The following is a 22,576-nucleotide window of genomic DNA, read 5'->3' as shown; positions in this document are numbered from 1 at the left end:
TTTATTAATATAATCTTTGATGTTCTTTTGTCAGGTTTGCAAGATAATTTGGGTTAGAAATGCCCAGGATGCCGGTTTTCAAGTTATTTTAGTTGGTCTTTTACGCCTGGCAGAAAAGACGGACGGACTTCTCATTAATATTCAATATGTAAATAAGCTTTCCACTGATTGGATTGCCATTTACCTTAATTTGACTAATAGCGTACATACCGGACATGTATTAACTTTTACAACCGACAGCTGCAAACAAGTACGACATACCAGACGCGCCAATTTCCTTGCTCATGATTCTCCAGGCCGGCTCATTTTTCAGCAGGCGTGCCAGATGCCCACAAGCAGCCACGATCATTATATCTGCCATCGTTTGAGGACGTTGTGAGTGATGCAGCGTATTTTCGTCGCCGACTGGCTGTCGGGACGCAGCGACACGCGAATTTGAGTTGTGTGGGCTAGTACTTGAAACTTGAATATTAATTGGCGAGCCGACGTCACAACGTCGCCGAATTCAGATCCTCCCGCTTTGCAAGTGGTTTGGTTTTCAAAGGCTACTGTATACAATTGACAAACCTCATGGATCTCAAACTTAAACCATTTCACAGACACATTTTGATCTACATTATGCATAAAACAGTTAAAAAAACAAAAGGGAACCTTTAAGTCCATCATTATAATATGTTGTCTGTTTCTGTGTTTAGCAGCTTTCCAATGATATCAATGTTTTGAAAATAGGATATATATATATATATATATATATATAATATAGTTAGCAAAGTTTAAGATTAAAAGGTGACACCGAGAGTCTCAGCCCTATTGTCTTTGCATTAAGACGCTGCGTAGAAATTTAAAAAAGAAAAAAAAAACGGTTTAAAGAGTCATAACTTTCTTATTATTTGTTTCAGAAAACACTGAATATGTCATTGAATCATCTTTAAATGAGCTGTCTGACAATACTGGTCTTTTACACGTAGCACATAAGCTAACAAGCATAGCATCCCTTCCGCGCCTTACTCGTCTCCACTTCGGTTTAATGCCGTCATTAAACATAAGTAACCAACAAACTAACTACATATATAGCCAACTAGTTCCGTTTTAGCACACTAATTAATCTGGATAAGAAATAAGAAAATGAGCTAACTCGCCAACTCCAGGGATTAGTCGTAGGCTGAATTGACGTAAATCCATTCCGCCTCCGATGAGGACTCCAAATGGATTTGAAGGGACTCCACTCCATGTTTTCCTGGCGTCTGTGTCCAGCCAGCTGCTGCAGAGCGTCGGTCGGCTCGGCTGCTGTCTGCTTGCTCAGTCATCCTCTTGACTGCCGTGCGAGTGGTGTGGATGCGACGCGCGCGAGAAGGGGGGTGGGGGGCGGCCGTGCAACGAAAACCCCGGAGCTCATCGAGGATTTCATCTCAACACTTTGCAAGCGGGCTTCAACGACCCTTCAGACCCACTTCGCCGCGACCTGGCTCGGGACTTTTTCCCAAATCCACCTCGTCTCATTGGAGCGTGTTTGCCCACTCCGACCTCTGTTTAAACCGATACACGCGGGGCATGGTGCTTTACTTTTGAACCCCTCCACTTCCTCCCCTCGCTTATGGAGCTATTCGTCCCGACCTGGATGTACCGACGTGGGGCGGAGCGTCTACCTGCCACCGCCGCCTGTCCGCTGTGAGGCGACCCGAACATGCAGCCGAGCTGAGCCCTGATCTTTTGTGCGACCCGGAGCTCAGTTTGTGGGGGCCCCCCCTATTCTGAAACCAGACCAGCCGAGTTTTTCATCCGAAATTCACACTGCTTCATCCTTCTAGCACAGTAAGTAGCAGCCTCCCTCAATCAATACATGACGTTTAACCACAGAGTGGGAGAAGTGGCTCTTTGGCAGACTTTGGAAAATGTTCAATAATAGCAGTAAAAAAAAAAAAACAAACAAACAAACAAAACAAAAAAACAGCAATGTAGAGTTTGTCTCTCTCCTTTTTAAAAATAAGAATTTCAATGAAAAAAACAACAACATTTGTGGCTGGTCAAGTGCAGTAACATTGTGCATCTCCTCCCCGCACACACTTTGAACAACAGCTAAGTAGCTGGATGCCAGTTGCTGTCTCCATTTACCTCTCCATCTTGCAGCTATAAAATAAGATCATTGCACAGGACATGTATAATTCACGGAGCCCCGTGCCAGCCATGCGAGATGATGGCAGACACACACACACACACACACACACACACACACAGACAGATGCAGTTTTTACAGACTGGGGTGCAATATCTGCCCCCCCCCCCCCCCCCCCCCCCCCCCCTCCGCCCCCTTTACGTGACGCTTTTTCAGAGGCAAGATCCTCCTGAGAGCAAGGCCCCGCTGACACATCAAGGTTAAATCACATTTAGGCTCAATTCGCGTGGACAGCGTTCAATGGTGGGGTCGTGCTGCAGCGTTATGTAAGGCAAACGCAGTCAAGTATTGGCTCATCAATTACAAGAACTCTTTCTGGAAGATGGTGGAGTGTGTGGCTCCATTTTCAAAGGTCAGTGGTCACAGAGAGAAGTCTCGTGGCTTGCAGTTTCCACCTTTAAGGTGATGGCCCTGGTGGTCTTCTTCCACACCACACTCATCCGAACATGTCTTTATGTGCACTGGGGCACAAATGCAAGCATGCCATTGTCCAAAATGTCTCGGTGGCGGATCCTTAATACGACTAATGTGCATGTAGTTTGGATTTGAATGTGCCGTCACTGTTGAGTGGTTATTTTTGGGACCATTGTTGGTATTTTGGACAGCTTAAACCTGACTACAACCGTAAAAAGCAACAAAGAAACCAATATAATAATAATGAAAATAGAAATTGAATATAAGGAATGATGGGTAGAATATACTGGTGGCATTTGAAAAAAGCTGCAAATAATTGTCTACATATCATAACATTTTCGTTTTTATTTCCTGAGTGCAACTAATGTGCACATTATTTAATGCTTCATAACAGTTGTGTGATTTTGGAACAGACACAAGCCTCATTAGAAAAGCAATAATAAAGAAAAAAAATATGACGTTAAAGGCAAGACATGTACATTATGTTGACGATTAATCTTGAAGTAATTTAACAAAAAGTTGCAAAAAGGTGTACTACAATCATGGTATATGTACATATGGTTAAAATGAGATTTTCCAAGAATTGTAACGCATGCATGAGTGAAGCCACCGTTTTTTGAAGCTGAATTCTTGCTACGGTCTCTCTTGCTAATGATACCTGTGGATCACGGGCCTTTTCAGTTTGCCAAGTCCTCTGAGAGCCAAACTGAATTTATGAAGAAATATGATGCAACAGAGTCACTGATGAGTGACTGCATAGTGGTTCACTCTGCCCTGCCTTTGGTGCATGCAGCGTGGGTTCAGTTCCCACGCGGCTGGCGAACCTGAACAGGATAAGATGGATGGATGATGCAGCAGTGGAACAAATATTTATTATTCCATGTTGAGATAATTTGTTTGCTTTTTATGACAGTTCCTCTGAGGTTTTATTTTTTTAGAATTGCATAGCGGGCCGTATTAAACGCTCCACCATGCCGTATATGACGCACGGGCCATAGGTTCCCCCACCCTGTAGTTCAATTTAAGTGGACTTACTCATTTTTAATTGTTGATTTAAGATTTGGGAGGAAGGGGTCTATACGCGAGCACTTAATGGGTCAATCCATGAATTAAGAGGTGTGTCCCAATACTTGTGGTGCATGTAATGTATGTAACAGCTGTCAGGGTGTGTAAAAGAGGAGCAGTTGTTTTTTTCTGGGTGGTTCCACGCCAGCTCATGCATTATTATTACGTCATCTGCAAGTTGGGAGATGACAAATCCGGGTTGGATTTTTGAAGTTTGATGTTTTGGCCTAAACCAAAAGTCCTCCTGGGTTGGTTGAAGGAAGGAAGGAGGAGTAGGAGGTGCAAGGTCCATTCTTTGACGATTGTGTTTGGGGGGGGAAAAAAATCCTGCTTTTCAGCTCTCGCAATGGATTGTGGGACAGTAGGGATTGAAAGAGAAAGCGAGAGAGGGTTGAGGACAAATGTTCTGTTACATTCGCACCACATACACACACACGCTCTCGCTACCTCAACGCCATCTCTCACCCAAGCCAGGCATGCTGCTCGGGTCCATTTGTCTGTGTTGTCCTGGGAAGGAAGTGCCATCTCGCCTGGCGCAAATGGTTTCAATGCAGCCGAGTGTGAATTCTAGCGGCTTTTTGTAACTTGCCATTTCCATTTCAAAGTGTCTGCATTTCAATAGGGAGAACATGAGCTACCAGCACCCACCCCCACGCCCTCCCCCGACCAAGCTCTCCTCACTCCCTTCTCCACTCTCCTTCACCCTCCTCTTCCTCTCAAGCAGCCTCGTCCTGCTGCCGATGGACGATACAGACTGCGTTTTTTTTTTGTTTTGTTTTTTTCTTGGAACAGGCCGCATTTTGTTTGTGATTGTGATGCACTGAGAGAACTTGTTGGCTGTAATCTAAATCATCAAAAGCCTTTTATAGTAATTTAGCGGGGACGTTGGCCACCTTGGATCGCCTGCCACCCCCCGCCCCTCAGGCACACATCTACAAAGATTTGATCTTCAAGGCAAAGAATAAAGCATCCACTGTGTGCATACGCAAGTTGATGAAAATGTGTTTACCCACTTTGACTGGTAGTTTGGCTACAGAAATCTAAAATAGCTGGAGGGAATTTTCTCCCCACTCTGTATGGCTGCAAAGCTTTGGAGCTTGGTGTGACACTGAGCAACTGATTGTCTGCAGCAGAAATAATATTTATTTCACTTTATGTGCAGCTATTGTGAGCAAAAAGACTGTGACAAGACTTTCTTTCATGTCTTTTCTTTTTTCTTTTGGGTGGGATAAAGAGCAAATATTCACAGTGAACTAGGAGTTAGCAAGCGTGCCTCACAGTTGTGAGGTTCTGGGTTTGAATCTTACCTCTGGCCATCCTGTGTGGAGTTTGCGTACTCTCGCCGCTTGTGTGGCGGGTTGTTTGTCTTTATCTACGATATCGGGAGTGCTTGATGACTCTGCATCATTTGCATGTTATTGTCACTGTATCAGCATTACCACACTACCGGTACACTTACATTCCTCAATTACTTTCTCCGTACATCTGTCTTTATGTGCTAAAAGTCTGTTTTGTTATAGTGACTTGTTTGCTGTAGTACTAATACGAGTAGCTTCAACTACCGGAGACATATTCCTTGTATGTTCTTAACATACTCGGCCAACCAAGAGGATACTGATTTTGAATGTGTCCTGCGATTTACTGGCAACCAGTACACGGCGTGCCCTGCGCAATTACATACATATTTACATTTTTTATTTTACTTTTTTTTTTTTAACAAGCATGAGGTGTTAATATACCTTTTATACACTTAATACAGGAATACCTATAAAATGCTACTAGGCCACATAATTATTTTCCTTAGGTGGCGATGTAACCTAATTCATCACAGTACTGTAGTAAATACATAATTACAGTCAATATTTATATGACATACTCTTGTTGGCGATAAACAGAAAGCAAACAAATGAAAAACAGCATGTAACTGAGTTTGTCGTCTTGTATTCTTACGCTCGGTGCACACAAGTTCATTGTGCACTTAAACCTCCTGACAACCTCGTATGTGAACTGAGGACCTCCTGTATCACTCTTCAATCACATTCCTGTTCCCGCTCCGTTGCGTGTCTGTCAGGTCTTTATTTAAATTGATTGAGTTTTTAAACTTGCATAGGTTAACTTCTCTTCATACTTGCAGTTAACATTGCTCGTACAGCTAATCAAGGTTTTCGATGACAGTTGAAGCCTGGACCAAGTTAATACGCTCTTTGTTGTTTCCATTTGGAAAGGAGAACAACTTGGAAGTCAACCAGTGTCACAGAACACAAAGTTTGTGTCTTTGGACTCCTATTGTGCAACTCAGCAGGCTATACTTCCAGGGCCAAAAATCTCTAAATTATACATCAAACGACGACTTAAAGAACTAGAACATGTCCTTTGGTTTAATACGGCTAAGTGCACGCATGTGTGCTGTAGAAGAGAGCGCCGGCTTGCAGTTCTTTTTGTTCCGAGCAGTTTGAGCTAAGGAGAAGGAGTGGGGAGAAAAAATGGCAGACGCTCACTTGCCATCTTCACTCACGGGGCGTGGGCTTTGACAGCTGTCTTGTCTAATTCCTTTTGACGCGCTCGCACTGAAACGTTGGACAACAAATGGACAAAAAGGCAAGGAGGAGAGCCCGCCATGAATCATCGCTGCCGGTCAAGACGGGACACTTGTGTTCAGATCACAGGATGCGCAATCGACCGCAGAGATGAAGTGGGACCTCGAAGGTTGACCCCTAATTTATATTTATATTTCTAAATATCTTTCACATACATATCGATGGAAATTGATTTCATCTTCATTCGACGGCCTCATCAAACATTTATCAACGATAAAGGCAATGTTTTAAATGACATCTTAAAATTCGAAGCTGTGTTAAAAGAACTATTAGTGCTCGTCTTTATGAGACAAACACAGTAAAATGTGACCTCAGCCTTAATCCTGATGCTGTGCATATAGTAAATACAGCTCCTGTTAGTAATAATAATAGCTTGGATTTATATAGCGGCTTTCAAGAGAACCAGGGCCACTTAACAATAACTCATGGGTGTAATTAAAACATTAAATATGTTAGGAGCACCATGTTAGCAGAAGATTAGCTAGACTTGGCCGCCCACCAGCTGCTAGCCAGCTGGCTTGACAGCGAAACCGCACCTTGATGGAAGCTTCCAGTAGATGTCCAACAGGTAGGCGAGGCTCCTTGTGGGGTTGACGCCTTCGCTACAAAGCGGGGTAGTTAACTTCTCAAGATGATGCACGGAAAGTTCTAGATCGCTATTGGTATAGTGGTGTTAGTTAACAGCTAAACAGATGGTAACGGCTAGCTGCTCAACGTAAGGTATAGTAAGTAAATAACGATAGTCTTTAGCGATTACAGTATGTGTATTTGAAAAATTAGAGTATCTCTTCCATGTATCACCGAGTCAAAACAGCTATGCCATTCTCGTTTTATGATGATTATTCTTGACTTATTACAGCTTTGCCTATATTGTACTGAGAAGCCAGGACAGAGACGCTAATATTTGCTACTACGCTACTGTCACATTACATTTCCAAATCTACGGTCATCCTCATATTTGTCCCCTTTGTCATGACTGGTATTACAAGAAAAGCCAAAGAAGAAGCATAACAGTTTATACTTGAGTTACTCCCAGAGCTGAAGAGACCTTCGAGTCTTATTTTTCATGAAATTGTTGGCTGAACTGCGAAATCGACAGCATCGTTGAACTTTAAACGTTCCACTATAGGTTACATAGAAGGCTTTTGTGCAACCACTCCTCCCATGAGCTCGCCACAAGTGTGCTATTATCTACAATGACTTTTGACTTAACTCACATAGGCCAGCGTTCCGCCTTGTTTACGTGTGGGAGGGCTCGAGCGGTAACAGATCGCGGAAGTGCGCGGTCAGGTCAACGCAACGTGGTTGTTCACTTTATTGAAAGGTTACTCAAGAGCTATTGCTCTGCTTCGTTCTTCTTGCAGCACCCCTCAATTACCGCCATCAACTGGGAAGACAAAAATTCCAGGCTAATAACATTTGTCACCTGCAAAATCAATGACAGCATTGACTGTGGTATTGACAGAAGGAATTGTGGCACTGGATTAAATTGAAAGTCCTTTAATCTGTTCAGATCTCACATAAGAACAACACATTACAACAGTACCTGGTGACATTTCACAGAGATATAAATATCAGAACATGTTGAGATGTTTGGATTGTCCATGTTTAATTAATATCGCTAACCAAATGCTCAGTCTGGTTCAGATCTGGTTTAGTTCTGACATTTAGTTTGTTTGACATTATTGCATCTGACCTTGCACGCACATCAAATTTATTTCAAATTCAATCAGAGACAGTTTATGTATTATTTTTTTCCCCAAATTTTGCCCACAGTGGCGTTTTTATTCCATCAATTTATAATAATTTGTCCATTTGTGTAGCAGATATTATTAGTGTACAGATCACAGTTTACAAAAGTACTTGATGTAAACAGTTTTCATGGATTTATTCCTTTTTTTTTAAGGACTGATGAAACTATATTATATACTAACTTCCCCACTGGGGAGAGCAGCTTCCGTATTTCTGCAAATAGTGATGTTTAGTTATTCAACAGCAGATGCGGGGAGATGTCCGTTAATAGTGTGCAAAAGCATTTTTGGAATAATATTAAACACATTTTACTGGTTTATTACAATTCATATAGACTCAAGATGAAATAAAATCGGGACAATTGTGGTGAAAATGTAGAGAAACGGTAAGAATGATGCAGACTGAGCAGAACAAATAAGGCCGGTGGCTTCCACAACAGAAACATGTGGAGCGATCACATGTGAGGGTCTACTAAAACAAAAATTGCCATGAAAGGCACCACAAAGACTCCACATAATGGAAGCTCATTTAAAAAAAATATATATAATTGCACGGGGACCTCTGAAGACTCCACAAAGGGACCCCACAACATAACCCTATTGGTACAAACTCCAAACATTCCACATGGATTCTTAATGATGAAAAATCCATAACTCTGTTTATCATACCTGTCTCTACCTCTATTTTTAGGAAACAAATACCCCTCTCTAATTTTGAATTAAAGATGTTCCACTTCCAACCAAATTTTTCTTCCTGTTTAGTTCCTGTTTAACTTTCCCCTGTAAACTGTTTAGGTGGCTGAATGGTCGGGTCTGAATTAATTGCACACTCGGTTGGCTGCAGCACAATATTGTATAACAAAGCAACTGCACACCCATAATTCCACATTCCACATGGATGCAATCTAATGACGCTAAATCCACAAGTCCATTTATCATACCCGTTTTGACCTCTAATGTTGTTATGTTGGATTAATAGGCATGCGTTTACGTTTAATGAGTATTGTTGTTTTGGAGTGACGCCAGAATGTCTTTCAAGGTTAGAGGTTGTAGGCCTCGACTATTCTCCGCAGGCGTGATTGGCAGGTGAAGTTTGATGGGAAGACAGATGTAAATATATGCTCCTTGGCAGAAGCCGTTTTGTTTATTCAACAAAGTGCTTGCTTGGTGAGCTTTTCGTTGAACTGTGAATCCCCAACTTGGCTGTTAGGTGACTCCCACACCCAAATACAAAGAGACAAATGACTGGAATGATTATGTGTGAGGCTAGTTAACGTGATGGATGAGTGCATGGTGGTGAGGACATCGACGGGGGCGGTGGGAGGAAACCCTCGCCTGTACTACCACCTCCTGCGTTCGAAATGACGGTTGACTTTCCCCCACTGCTTTTAAAAGGGATCTTTAATGATCAACAGAGCCGCGGAGCTTAAGGTCTTAAATGGGGGCGCCCACATGCACTCCTCCGCAGCACCTCGGTGCTGTCAAAGGGGGTGATGCTGTTTTAAAAAGGAGCTTGTTGCCTTGAGTGATGGATCATCACAGGTCTGTTTGGGCCGTGCGTTAACCCTTTGCTGTTTGCAAATCTCTCCCCATTGGGGACCTGTCGGCAGTGCGTGATAGATGTGTCCCGGGTCTTTAGGCTCCATCTATCAGAAGATTAGCACTGACCTGTGAGTTGTCCGGGCCGCCCTCAGAGCGCCGTTTTCCCAACTCTCTCCCCTGCCATTAGCGAATGAGCACGTCGCTTTTGTTTCAAGTGGGTGGGGGGGGTTTGGCATAGTAAGCCTGTGTTCTTCATGTGGTGCCATTGCAGGTCGCAGGAAGTGTGTGTGTTAAAAAAGGTCAGCGTGAGGCGCTTCTGACGGGTCATTCATCTTCCTGTGCTTTGTCTCGTCCTCCAAATTCCTAAATAATTTTATGTAATTATCCAAGAAATTGTGGTTTCATTTCATGCTCCACTGCAGAGGAATGTCTCCCGATGATCCCCCTCCCTCTACCTTGCTCACCCCACATCCTTCCGACGTTATTCTCCATTTCATATAAAAATGTAAATCACTCTGCTGATGTAGTGTGACGGTATTATTTCTCATTTGGCCCAAAAAAGGGAAGAAATGGTACATTGTCGGCTCACAACCGTGTTTCATTTCCCACATGTGCAGTCCGCAGCTCGCTGTTCTTTGATTGACAGCTGGTATTCTTCTGTCATTTGCGAAGTTACTCAGTCGAATTAATGGCAAAAATATTTTAACTGGAATCAGTCCTTCGCTTCCATATTTAGCGCGCTGGCGCTGCCGTGCTTGAATGTCACCTCCTACGATATTGCACTGCTGGCACTTTTTTAATGCTTTCTCAAATATAGAAATAGTACTTGCAATGTTGTCATGGTGGTTGTACAGATAAGTCTGTTTTTTTTTTTGTCATGCTCATAAGAGATTCACCCTGAAAACTGAGCTTCAGTTACTTAACATTAACTGCTTTATTTAAACAAAAGTGCAGTGCGGAATGGAATGGAATGCCGAGGCTCCCAGCTAATCCTATTCAAATTCAAATGCAAAGGCCATTCGTAACAAGCTGAAGTAACTCCATCCCCTTCTTGTGAAGCTAGTCAACATATGAATGCAGTCAGGCAATTAACGAAAAACTCAATCGAAGAATTGTCATTTCTGTGGAAAAAAAAACCGCAAGTCCATTTATGCGACCTGTTCGAATCGAGCCCTAATGCTCTAAATACCCATCCCTACTTCTAGATAAAAATGTTCAGCTTTCTTGCTATTAAGCTCCCATTCAGATTTCCCCTGCGGTGTGTTTAAGCAGCCAACTAAGTCCAGTCTGAATTAACAACGTTCTCTGTTGGTTGCTGCAAAATTGTTTTGGACAAATCAACTGTACGACATAATCAATGAGTTAAATTTCACGAGTGACAAAATTCTTACTGATAAAGTCCATTGATCACACCTGTCTCAACCACTAATATAGTAACGACAAAAATACCTATCCCTACTTTTTAGGCAAAGGTTGCAAATTTTCTTCCTGTTAAGATTTCACCAGCAGCCAGCTAAGTCCGATTAGAATTAATAGCATCCCCTGTTGGTTGCTGCCATTTTGTGTTAGCCAAAGCAACTGTACGGCATAAAAATCAATAACATTAACATGATCGGCAGAAGAAGTCAATGTAAGATTCCCGTCTTGACCTCTAATGTTATGTCAGATTTAAAGGTGCATATTTTCTTTCGTCCAATAGCCATTTGAGACAAGCTCTTATCTTGAGGTGACGCCGGCTTGTTTTTCAAGGCGAGAGGTCATCTCCCGAGCCTTTGACAGTTCTCGGGGCCCGTGATTGTCAGGCATTGTCACAAAGGATGGGAAACAGCGGCAGGATGTATGGCCCGGAATGGCACGGCTTGCTTTCACAACGTGTCAGCTCACCCGCCGTCTTGCTCTGGCTACGTGTCGGCGGAGTCGTCCCTCCTCGGCGCCACCGGGGAGCAGCTTTCAAGGGTAATTTTGGCAGCTGCTGTAAGCAAAGCTTTAAATCTAGGTTTCGTCCTCAGAAGCATTACGTTGACAACCCCTCAAAAACAAAACACTGAATATATGGAATAAGAATTTGGCTGTGCTAATTTGTTCCATTTTAAACTTTTGCAGAGGCCAGGGGGCACCGATAATCGGCATCTTGATATTTGAAGGGTTCTGATGAAGTTCTGTTGGCTAATTGCTTCACAGCGGAGTTTTAATTAGGAGACATAATTATTCTGTCATTCAGAAGCTGAGCATAGTCACGTAAGATATGTTTTTAAAAGGATAAATATAATTATGTGTCCTTGTTGCCAAGCTAAGCACAAACATAATCTTCTATAAATTTGTTTTTTTGTGTGCTCACACTATTGATAAACATATTTTAGAATGAAACCTTTAATGTTGAAAACTATCTGTTTAAGGACATTGTTCTACCTCTGATTTGTTTGGATTTAATTTACATTTTTGTTCCTTGTTCCTCTGTATATGCCAGTGCGGCATAGTGACGGACAGAACAAATGAATGATCTTCTATTAGATGGCAGGAAGTAAATACAGTAATTCATGTATCCACTTTTTGTGACATTTTTGTTTGTTGGTGTGCCGTGAGATTTTTCAATTGTAAAATATGTTCCTTGGCTCCATAAAGGTTGGAAATCACTGCTCTAGTCAGATCGTGGATTCTAATAGCTCAGGCCAAACCAGCATTACAACATGACAGAAATAATGGGTGCTAACTTACTGTAATTAAATTACTTTATTTTTAATCAAATTACTTCACCCACACTGAAACTTTAGAGCATGATTCGACAGAACGGCGGCATGTTTACGTCCAACCGTTTGTGCTACTACTAGCTTGCTAGGTTACATAACATTTTATTGCCTGCTTGTGAGCTGTATCGTAGTAAAAGTACGTGAACGTACCTCAATCAAGCCTCAGACGAACGTCCTCTCCTGTCCTGAGCACCGGTGACCACCAACACACGTTTTCCCCCATTTTGTCCTTATAATACAGTCGGACATCATTGATCGGATCGGGGAATTATGACATTAAAGCTGATCAGCCGATCAGCATAAAATGCTAAATATCGGCCGATACCGATCGGCCCGATAAAATCGGTGTAAAGTCTAATACTGACGTCTCTCATGACGGCGGTTCGACGTGTGGATTTTTACTGCATTTTTACCATTTCTTTGTCTAAGGCATAAAATTGACAAAATGTTTTCTTTTTTTGTTTTTTTGTCAATTTTGCTTTGCTACAAAAAACACAAATATGTGAGTTTTTCCAGTGAACAGCTATGGACAGGTTCCACAGAAAAAAACACAGAAAATTGCGAATTGGCGGGGGTTCACTGTTATTGACTTCATTTCTGAACTTTTGTATGCGAACAGCAGCCTAAAGCCAGAATATTGTCCCGGAGGCAGTTCCAAAGATGGGAGTCTTGCTTCTTTTCAATAGGAAGGCGCCTCTAAGACCTTTGTTAGGGCTTTTTAATTACAGCAGCGCTGGGTGTAATTGATCCGGGCTTAGAAGGATTTAACTGTCAATGAGAGCTTGCTTGGGCGTTAATACAGCCAATCCAACGCTTCCACCTTTGTGTTGTGTTTTTTATGCCGTTGACTCACATCTGTCGGCGTAGCTGTTAAATGGGCTTCACTGTGCAGACGAACGGCTGTCGTTTGGTTCAACTTGAACATGTCTGTTCCCGGGGATCGTCCGCTCCGTCCTCCTGCAGAGCATTCACGTCTTCTTGTGTTGTCACCCAGAAGCTTTAAACTTTCATAAGGCTGTTAGATAATGCTTCCCGATGAGGGTGAATTATTGATGGCCTTGTATGAGTGGGACTGGGCAGGCAAGCTTTTAACACTCCAAAGCTGCTGCTGCTGCCATTGCTGCTGCTGCAAGCTCGCTTGTCCGGTAACTAAGGGACACAGCACAAACACTCAAGGAATGATGTAGTGGAGGAGAGTGAGGAGGGGAATAAAGCAAAGCGGGCAAAGAGGCTGAAAATAAAGTTTAAAAAAAAAAAAAAAGCTTGCATTCTTTACAATGACTGTTGAGTTGAGCCTCAGGTTGGCAGCACTGAAAAGCTTTACATCAACACAGCAAGCCTGGTCTGTTTCTCTAAAGCACAGACAACTAGTATGGTGGCCGTCTTTTGCTTCTATTTGTTGATTTCACAGTTGTCTCTCTATTGATTTGGAACGACAAATGTTTCCAGTTAGGCACCTGAATTAAAACAAGACCCTCCCCCCCATCTGTAAGTTATGTCTTTTGTTTGTGCTAGAATGGGCATTTGTCGAAGAGGCCTTATAAATGTTTGTACATTCAGCCACTTCACACTTTAAACTGCTATTTAATGCAGTCCCTTAAGCAAGGTACACACCGACAATCAAATTTGAGCTTTTCCTTTCCTGTCAATCACGGTCAGCAAGGCCTGATTATCAGATTTCTCTAAAAGATTACCCTGAGCAATTATCCTGTGGTGTGGGGTATATTAAGAGTTTCCCCCCCCCTCCCCAATCTGCTCAAAAACGGTCGGGCCGACAATCGTAAATGTTAAACTTCTCCAATGTTTCTAATGGAAAATCCATGTGTGTGTGGTCCTCACTAGGTTCGGCCGAGCCACGGATTCTGTGATTCTAATGTAAAATGAAATGATAGCCAATTAGGGAGCGACCGGAAGCAAACCACCCTCCATTAGGCGCCCCAAGCTGCCAAAACCCACTTGCACTACGTAACTGCCCTTTTGTCATTTCAATACACAGCGTGTCCATTGCGCATTTGGTGAGATGTGCATTGTTTCCAGATTATGGAAGCCCACATTAAACTAACACCTGTGCTGTAAGGTTGGCCGATTTTGGTGCTTTCAAAAACACAGTAGTACTAATGTTATTTTTACTTCTTTCAACCACCCATGGGGCTGAGACACGTGAGTTTCCCTTTCTCGTTCTGTGTAATGCGGCAGCCGTTTTGCCCTCCTAATGGAATTATAGAGAAATCTGCTAGTTCTGTTGAAGGTAACAGTGTGATTCATTTGGTTTCTGATGAAAGTGCCATTGTATGTGGCTTTAGAATAATATATAAAAAAAGAATACATTTACTCAAACAGTAGTCTAATAAACGCCTCCAGCTTGTAATGATCTCGGTTCATAAATGCTATAGTTCACATAAAAACCTGTTGCTAATAAAAAAGGGAGCAACTACCATGACCCGTGAATGTTCTATTAGATTAATTAAAATATGGAACACGTTGCCCGTACAGTATCAAAGCTGATCTTGGGTTAGGTTCCTGGTTAGGCAAGTAGTCGCTCTGCAATCTTGTGTGCGTCCATGTTTATGTTTCTCCAAAAGAGTTCCATTTATTTTGTTTTTATACTCTAGTTTCATTTGACAAAAATTGTAACATACCGGTAACATTGTTTCATATTGTTCCAAAATGCATGCCTTTTTAGAAATAAAGACACCCCCCGTCTGCAGTTGAATAAATAAACGCCCCTGGCCACCAACTGTGGAAATATCATTATTGTGAAGAGGCTTAACGTGGGTTGATGTGAAGTCATTCTATGTTGTCATCTAGCTAGTTAACATTTGCTTGTTAGCATTATCTCATTAGCATAAGCTAGTTAGCATTATACAAAATCTTGTTCCTATTTCTACAGAATGACAAGAGACAGGTTCTCAGATTAGTCACCGCAATGGGGTCTCCATTAACAATGAATACAACTCCCATGATGCCGTGGCACATCGTCAACCTGCACGTTATGCTAACGATTCCACTGAGAGACTCCAGCGGTGCAAAATAAGTCAAGAATTGTGTTTTCAGCTGCTTACTCTCAGCACAAATAAGTTAAATTGGCGTGAAGTTGGAGACATGGTAGATAAATCTGCTCAGGGTCACCTTTGAACAAGAAAATAAAGCAGTGAAACGGTAACACAAATGACAGCCAGGGAACAAGGTGGTAATTATGGTGGATTGAAAGGCGAGAAAAGGAGTCCAACTTGTTCTATTTACTTTTGCTAAGGCACCAGATTGATTGTCTGTGTCTGGTTTCCAAAGAAACACAGAGCTGTTGGCCAAATTAATAGCCGATCAACGTCCAGGCCAGCAGCATGTGTTTGGCTGCATATATTAAGTCAATGCATCATTTCCTCAATACAACCATACTGTAGAGGCGGGGAATATGGCCAAATTGCATTAGCTGCTTGTTTTGATTAAATACTAATGCAGCTTTAAAAAGAGAAGAACAGTAAATCAGAATAATCACACAAATTAAACACTATTAAATTGTAGCATACCAGTATAAATTTCAGAAAATATAATTACAAGGCACATTTGGATGATGGGTTAATTTATTGTAATTTAATACAAGCGAAAATGATGAACTGATCCCATTTATGCCTTCTCTGTTTTTATTTTTTCAAGCATTCCGATTACTTAGTTATTTCATCTGCAAATGCAATACAAAAGGATTAACTAAAAATAATTCAATTAATTTGTGTATAATCAATAACTGAATATTTTAGAGACAAATAAGAATGAAATGTATTCATTTGATTTATAAAAGCGTTTCTGTTTTTCAAGCGTAATAATTAATATTTATTTTTACCTGTCTAATTCCCCAAAACGTTTTTAGATTTTGTTGGATTGTAATTAATTTAATACTGACTTTTTTTAAAGGATATTTTTTTATTTTGTTTTACTTTTTATTTTATTAATATTTGGAAATTACTAATTATTACAGTCACAAGAAATAATTTAAATGTTCTCAATTTAGCACTTTTTTTTGCACAGAAACAAGCATTTTTGTTGTCATTTTATAATTGTTGATTGTATAGGGATTAGATTTTATTAAATTTTTTTACATGTAACACCTGCCCCCACAAAAAAAAGTATCATTTCACTCTTAATGCAAGTTTTAGACTTGAATAGAATAACATTACATTTGTGATAAAATAGTTTTGAATGTTTTTGATGAAATTAAAAATGAAAAGAAGCCTGCAAACATCCATCCATCCATCCGTTTTCTTTCACCGCTTATCCTCACTAGAGTCGCGGGTTGCCGGAGCCTATCCCAGCTATCTTTGGGCGGGAGGCGAGGTACACCCTGAACCGGTCGCCAGCCAATCACAGGTCACAACCATTCACACTCACATTCACACCTACGGGCAATTTCGAGTCTTCAATCAACCTACCACGCATGTTTTTGGGGTGTGGGAGGAAACCGGAGTGCCCGGAGAAAACCCACCCAGGCACTGGGAGAACATGCATACTCCACACAGGCGGGGCCGGGATTTGAACCCCGGTCCTCAGAACTGTGAGGCAGATGTGCTAACCAGTCAATCATCGTGCCGGCGCCTGCAAACATAATGAGAAATCTTTAATTTTATTAAATTTGAACTTAGACCTTCTGAATATAATACACATATTTATGTACCGAAATCGTGAGTAATTTAATCAACATAATTTCTCACTATATTGAGGCAAGTTAGAACACAAGAAGACCATCAAGTGTGAAAAACATGCAGTTGTCCCACGGGACTCATTGGGCTCAACTATTACTACGTACCGTTGTGTAATGGCCACGCGATATGAGGCAATTTTACACCACGACAGTAGCCGCGCTACACAATGCTGTGGTCTCGTGAATTAAATCCAATTTCGAGTGTGGTTTCCTGTCGTTAAACGTCACGGGAAATCCTTTTGAGACTCACCGAAAGAGTGCTCCAATAATATTTTTCATGAGAAAAAAAACATGCTTCAGGTCTTGTAGTTTTTATGAAGATACTGCTGTTTTCATTAGCAGGTGTTTTATGTGTTCACCCAGTGCCACTCTACCCTTTGCTTTTGTGTTCAATACCCGCTGGAAACAAAACAATAACACCTGAATAAATTAACCGATTAACTATACCTTATTTCCGTTTTTTTTTTAGTCAAGCTGGTTTAGTAATTGAGTCAATGTCACGGCCATTTTGGAGACTAGTTTTTACTGCTGATTGAACTGTGAGCGTACCATCTCAAAACACCCACCCCAAAAAAGCGCTGTAATGATTTGTGCTGCAGCACCGCCGTGTTGAATGCAATTGCGTGTTGATTTTCCAAGAACGCAGCAGCGTTACTAATAAGGTGAACGAAAGCGCTGAAGACATTGAATGAGCAGGGACCGCACGTAGCCGCTCAATAAACCCGGTGAAGCTGATTGGCTCGAGCGCTGGGGAAAAAAAATGGTACCCTCGGGTAAAACTAAACTGAATGTACAATGAACCGTCCGTGTGTTTGAGCGGCGTGGTTGTCATTATATTATAACAAGTTGCGCAAGAAGACATTTTGCAGATACTTGATGATTTAAGATTGGAATAATAAACCCTAATAAGATTGGAATAAACCCTAATCCTAACCCACCAACCCTAACATCCTTACCCTAGGGTGCGTGTGACAGAGGACGCTAAAGACACGCCCCCATTAGGTATATATTGCCGGTATGTGCATCGGTTTGGCTAAGGACCCCCGAAAATGGCACCTACGAAGAGACACGCTTATGAAGCACAGCTTAAACTGCAAGCTATCAGTTGCGCGGAGGAACATGGGAATTGAGCAGCCACGAGAGAATTCAAGATCAACGAATCCATGGTTCGCAAGTGGAGGAAGCAGGAAAACGAGCTTCGCCAAGTCAAGAAGACGAAGCTGAGTTTCCACGGAAACAAGGCGAGGTGGCCCGAGTTGGAAGACCAACTCGAGCAATGGATTAATGAGCAAAGAACAGCCGGGAGAAGCGTCTCTACAGTCACCATTCGACTGAGTGCAATAACTCGGAGCTTGCCATCATTCCAGGAGGCTTAACGAAGGAACTTCAACTGCTGGACATCCGTGTAAACAGGGCGATCAAAGTGAAGTTGCGAGCGGCGTGGGAGCGATGGATGACAGATGGCGAACACAGCTTTACTAAGACTAGGAGGCAGCGCCGGGCGAGTTACGCCACAATTTGTGAATGGATTGTGGATGCTTGGGCTAACGCGTCTGCTTGCACTGTTGTTCGAGCTTTCGTAAAAGCCGGCATCATTTCTGAGGAGCCGCACGGCAACGAGACTGACTCCGACAATGACGAGAGGCAACCTGGCGTCTTTGATGGAGAACTTGACCAGCTGTTCATTTCGGATAGAGAACATGAGGACTTTGACGTATTTGTCGATGAGGATTGATCAAAAAATAACCTGAGTACATTGTTAAATACTTCAATAAAGTACAACTGAACTCAGTTTTCCTGCCTTTTTAAAAACATTGTTTTAGCGTGCACGCATGCTCCCGTATGTTTTTCCATGCCTGCGCCCAATAATACGGTGCACCTTATGTATGTGTTAAATACAGAAATAGACCCCGTAACTGAGACTGCGCCTTTTAATACGGTGCGCCTTATAGTCGTGAAAATACGGTAATAATTTTTTTCATGGCAGTTTCTGTGACAATTTTGCTTGGTGTTGATTCACTCGTTTAGTTTGCTATCTAACGAAGGACAACATGATGCCAGCTATGGAAAGAGAAGCAACTGTAAATACACACTCAAACAGAACTCATCCAGGCAGAATTGAAGCACTTTCATGCTGCAGCGTTGACCAACCCATTCATTGTGTCTGTGCTACCACTGCGCAAGGGCGCAACGCTGGGCTGCGACAAGTGTGCGTGAATTATAAAATAACATCTTGGCACATCCAATAGGAGAGATGGTGGCGGAGTGATTCTACAGTGAAGAGCATGGAGGAGAAAATGAAAGAATCAACAATGTAATCAGTAACAAATGGCAGGCGTTGAGTTAGGGAAATCGTCTTGCCAGAGGTTTGTTGTCTTCCTCCTGAGGCTGGGCCAACTCTCGCCAAGGCTGTCAAACTGCTTCCTGTATAACCTGAAATAAAACTCAAAGTGGTCTTCATTGATCTGTAGCTCACAGACGTGCCTAAACTCCCCCAGATAACTGCCATGCCATTAGAATAAAATGAACCCATAGCCTTCTTTCAGCTGCTGGTCGTCTTCTCCTTTTTCTTATTATGTGCTAAAGCCAGGGCTTTTTGTTGAAATGGTAACAAATGCATACTTCTACACTCCGACCTAGTTTATGTCCAAACCAGTAAAAAAAAAGGCTCCAGGCTACTTCCTGTTTGGTTGCTTAGCAATCAGTGGCAAATATGGGCATAGCTTGAGCTGTGCCCATTTCTTCTGCGTCGTCAAAACAGGAGTTCAGAATATTCTCAAATGCCTTTTTTTTTTTTTTTTTTTTAAAAACAACATAAATGCATAAGAAAAATCCAGATGTCTAGTAGGATACATTATGTGGTCTATAACTTTTTACTTACGTACTACTTTCCTCTGTTGACTTTCATGCTCATTCCTCGTATGTCAGCTGCAGCGGCGGAAAAATGTTATGGAGTCTGTCATGTCGGCGTGTGCTCTCAATTCTTGCTGGCTCGAAGCCTGAAGTGAAAGCACAGTGTTTCAATGTTCTGTTTTATCGTTCTTTAAACATCCATCCATCCATTTTCTGAGCCGCTTCTCCTCACTAGGGTCGCGGGCGTGCTGGAGCCTATCCCAGCTATCATCGAGCAGGAGGCGGGTTACACCCTGAACTGGTTGCCAGCCAATCGCAGCTTTCTTTAAACATGTTACATGTTATTTTTTAACCTCTGCAAATATAGCTCATTTACTTTGAAGGCTGTTATACTGTGTAATTGTCCCCTACAAAGGTGTGAGCGTCAACATATCATCTGTTAGCAACATGCTGATGGAGTTGATGAGTTTCTTCTCCATGTTGTGATTTTAGGAGGGATGGCGGGAGGGGGAGGTCACATATTCCGTGTAAAAATGTGATTTAATGTCAAGGCGAGATGCAAGGGGGCCGTTTGTGTGTGCGTGGGGGTGTTTGGTTAATGAATGTGGCGGAGAAGTTTCGAGCGATATGCGAAGAAGGTACTGAACACGGTGTTCTGGTGGCAAATGTAATGAAAATTCATGGTGAGGTTTTTTTCTTTTTGCGGTCACAATTTCCGGGGACATTGTTTTTTGTGGCTTTTCTGTAGCAATTTATAGTGATATTTTTTGTGGTAACAACCTTTTTGCGTGAGGCATTTTGGTGACAACTAATTGGGGGGTTATCACAATTATTGTTTTTTGGTGACTTTTTCCTGAGTCCATTTGATTTTTTTTTTTAAATCAACATTTCTTGTGACAGTTTTTTTAAGTTTTGTTTTTGTGGCTTTTTGGTGGCAATTTATGGTGATTCTTTTTTGTTGTTGTTGAGTTTTTTAGGTCAACATTTGTGGTGACAGTTTTTGTGATTTTTCTTTCTTTTTTGTGCGTGTGGCTTTTTTGTGGCAATTGGTGGTGATCTTTTTTGATGATTGCTCTTTTGGTCACAATTTTTTCTGACTGGATCTTTTGTGACCAATTTAGGTGATATTTTTTTTTTATGACTTCTTCTTTTGTGGTCACAATTTCTGGTGACAATTTTTGTCACAATTTTTTCAACAGTTGTTTTAATGCTGCAAAAGTCACTATCAATTTTTTTAGTCAGAATGTTTGGCAAAACGTTTTTGTCATTTTTGTGCTGCAAATTTACAGTGACTAAAAGGTGCGTGTAGCTAAGGAGTGTAGCAGAGAGTGTTAAAATGAAGTGTGGAGGATGTGATAAATATTTTCTATAGATTTATGAAAGAAAATATACACAACAATCCCCGCTTTGTTATTCCATGTCGGCGAGGAGCAGCTCGGCGCTCGTCTCCGGCGACCCTGCGGGTTTGTCGACTGTGTCCAAGGTCAGCGCATTCATGTCGAGCGCGGCTACAGCGTTCAGCGTGACCAGCCCATGTTTGTAAACCAACCTGACATTTGCTTCTATGAAAGAACTTGAACTGTAGGCATTTGCAGAGCTCACAAAGCCTAAAACACGATTACAAGACACCTACAAATATCACCATAAAACCTCTCTGCTGCGAGCATCACTTTTCAATGTCACAAACATTCCACAATCCTTAAATAAAGTGACTAACTTTAAAATAAGAAAAAAAAAGTGGCAGCAGCTTTGCAAATGACTTTGATGGCTAATTAGAAGAAACTCTATGCCTCTTTTTGCAACCCCCCGTGCCCTTCTCTTCAATGCACTGGACGCGAACCTGCCACTTCATCCTGGGTCGTCTTTGTTCACTTGACTTTACAGAGTTTCTTCGGTCACCCGTACTGTGTTTCACCATGTCCATCTGGCCCTCCACTCTCGCTTTGTCTTATCTGCAGCCTCCATCATTTGGCCGACAGCCCCGAACACACCAACTGTTGTGTGTGCTTTCAATAAAAGAATGCAACTCCGTGGGCTTCAGGGTCTTGGCGTTCTGGGCTACGTCGAGCGGGATTGGAGAACATTTAACCGCACTTTTCCTCCAAGGTGTTCTTTCTTTGTCTGGGAAGAAAAAAAACAAAGCAAGTGTTTTCAATTTGAGGTTGAATAATATTGGAACACAATATTGAAAATTAAGGGCTAGGAATTTCTGGCTACAGGCTGCTAAAAAAAACCTGCTGCAGTGTAACTTACTGCATTTTGTGTGATCCATCACAAGACCGCTTGAGATGGATCAGGTTAAAAGTGGTCCATGGCTCTTATTTACTCAACTACAGATTTGGGGAGGTGTCTCTGCCAGTAGGCGTTTTACATTTTCTGTGATTTTGATTACTTTTTTTGGGTCATGATTTTTCATTTTTTGGGACACATTTTTCAGAAAAAATGTTTGGTCACACATTTTTCGTCAAAATATTCGGTAAGATTTTTCGTCAAAATATTCGGTAACATTTTTTCGTGACATTTATTCGACGGCAAGTATTAGCTGACCGTTTTTGACGACGTTTTGTGTCACACTGAAATTCTGTTGCAACAATTTGGTGACATTTGGCGACAATTTTATTGGGAAGATTTTTCTTTGGGTCAAAAAAGTACGGTAAAATGAGTTTTTTTTGTGTGAGCTTTTGGTGAAAAATATGAGTGGCTTTCTGTCACAATGTTTTGTGATTGTTTTTTTTTTTTTT

General features: G+C 41.8%; 1 protein-coding gene across 7 annotated transcripts in view; it reads left to right on the top strand.

Annotated features, from left to right (window-relative positions):
- Positions 1-1,275: 1,275 nt before the first annotated feature.
- The window catches only part of LOC133488857 (adhesion G protein-coupled receptor L2-like), a 118,017-nt gene continuing 96,716 nt past the window's right edge, over positions 1,276-22,576 (top strand). For 3 of the 7 annotated variants that reach the window (XM_061797312.1, XM_061797310.1, XM_061797311.1), the window contains exon 1: positions 1,276-1,812. The gene's annotated coding sequence lies outside the window, so the exon portion shown is untranslated. The remainder of the gene's footprint in view (positions 1,813-22,576) is intronic. The other 4 variants (XM_061797307.1, XM_061797305.1, XM_061797308.1 and 1 more) reach the window with 2 other exon arrangements.

The sequence above is a fragment of the Phyllopteryx taeniolatus genome, chromosome 14 (genome assembly GCF_024500385.1).
Source record: "Phyllopteryx taeniolatus isolate TA_2022b chromosome 14, UOR_Ptae_1.2, whole genome shotgun sequence".
NCBI classification, from domain to species: Eukaryota; Metazoa; Chordata; class Actinopteri; order Syngnathiformes; family Syngnathidae; genus Phyllopteryx; species Phyllopteryx taeniolatus.
The sequence above is the reverse complement of the archived record's forward strand: the minus strand, read 5'-3'. Positions and strand labels throughout refer to the sequence as shown.